The sequence below is a fragment of the Alligator sinensis genome, unplaced genomic scaffold (genome assembly GCF_000455745.1).
Source record: "Alligator sinensis unplaced genomic scaffold, ASM45574v1 scaffold110_1, whole genome shotgun sequence".
Lineage (NCBI taxonomy): Eukaryota > Metazoa > Chordata > Crocodylia > Alligatoridae > Alligator > Alligator sinensis.
The window spans coordinates 264115-266281 of NW_005843122.1; positions in this window are offsets into that span (position 1 = coordinate 264115).

Below are 2167 nucleotides of genomic sequence, written 5' to 3' on the forward strand. Positions count from 1 at the left end.
CCGCCGGCCTGCCCGGGGGTCCGGGGGGCTTCGGGGAGCTGCAGCCATGGCACTCCTGCAGCTGGGAGCCTGGCCGGCAGTTGGAGTGTGGCTCCAGCCAGCCAGGGTCTGGTTTTAGGCGGCATGCACTGCCACTACGTGAGCCACCCCACATTTTTTTGGTGTGACCCTGTGGAAAAAAACCCTCTTGCACTGCAAGGCAGTAGCATGGAGCATGCCTGTATGTGCGATCTGTGGCACCATGTACCATGCATCTGAGCTCATGTGGACGTTGCCTCAGGTGCCTAAACAGATATGTAGTTTTTGTTTGTTTGTTTGTTTGTTTTTTTTAACTGTTCAGCTGGACTTTAGTTAGCTACATTTTGCCTGAGTTCTACTTTAGGCACCTTTGTCTCTTTTTGGGTCTGGTTTAAGGCATCTTGACTAGGCTCGCGCAGGTATAGCTCTCAGGTTTTCTGAATAATGTGCCTTTGGCTGAAGTGTCCTTCCTTCCCCTTTCTCTGCCTGGAAAGAACCTAGTACCTTGTGGAGTCTATTGGAAACATACATCAATAATTATTATTTAGTATTTACCTATAATTATTTCCCTAAGAAAACACCAGGTTCCTTTATATTCAACTGAAACCATAGGGTTTTATCAAATAAAGCAATAAGTCTCCTGCTTTTCTGATGAATTGAGGGCACCTATATTCTTTGGAGGTGCTCCTCCACTTACAGAAGTTGGTCTACATTTTGTGCAGGTAATGGGAAAAATTCAAGCCTAAAGAACAAATATAACCCACAGATTTTTACAAAATGGTTCATGTGAAGGAGTCAGCTCTGAAAATTGCAGGTCCCAACATAAGTCTTCTATTCTGAATTAAACAACCTTCCACTCAGATAATGGTAGAGCATTACACACTAGAGCCTATTGTCTCTGTGGGCTGAATACTTGCATTAGTAATAAAGACAGCTGTGATTTGTTCCATTTTCTGTGAAGTGAAGTCTTAGTTTGAAGCATCATCCATGTGACCCCAAGCACCCTTTAGAAACATAGCTGGCAGCAGGACAGACCATGCTTTTTTTACTTTCTAGAAGGCACCAAGATATAATACTCACAAAAGTTGTTTCTCTATTCATTGACTCTATTTGGAAATGTTGAAAGACACCTGTTTCATTTTTTTTGCTTGATTGCTAGAGCATTTTTAATCCATTGCCCAGACTTGAAAAAGTAGATATTTGGTTACAAATTTATTGCCACCTGACAGGTGTTTGATTCACAGGAAATAAATGCATGGTCTTAATCCAGTTTCTCAAAAAACATGCGTCTTACAATAGAGAATCTCAGTGGAGAGGACAAACACTAAGTGAATGTAGAGGATTAAGCTATTTTTCAGACCCAGGAGGTGTTCCTTATAAATCTCCTCTAGCTGGAAAGCCATGTGGAAGCTGTTGTTGCTTTTGCCTTGTTCTTCTGTATTGCAAATACACTGAGGACATTGATCCTACAAACACATACTTGTGTAATTTCAGACATGTGAATAGTCTCATTTAGTTAAACACACACGTTAGTTTTTGCTGGATTAATGCCTTATCTCAATTTCAATATATCTTCCCTCTTCCCACCACTAGCATTACATTTTCTTAAAGATAAAGGAATAATATATTATTCCTTTCCAAAGACTAGGAGGTAGAGTACAATGTGAGGCTGTGGACAGACCAAACAATTATGCTGCTTTAAAAGGGAGGAGGTGTACTTATCTTTCAAGAGTTCATATCAGCTGATATATGATAGCTGTTCCATGTGAGTGTTCCTATCCCACACTAAGGGCCTTGTTGCACATTAATTGTAGGCAGCTCCTGGGGCTCTTAACCCCTGGATTATCCACATGTTAACACCTGAAACTAGTTTTAAGCACTCTTCAGGCAGTTTAAAGTCATGCTACTCCAGCTTAGGTTTATCTATGATGCATGTTCCCTAGCTTGCATTACACTAACATGTAGCCACTCTAGGCTACATGTCAGTGTAAATACCACAACTGCCCTCCTCCCCCACTGGCCTGGACTGGGCCCACTACCCTGGCCATCCTCCCCCGCATCCAAGATCCCCATTCACTTCCTCCCCACACCCTCCCCTGCTTACTTGTGGCTGCTCGCACTATCTGTTGTGGGGGAGCAGGGAAGGATT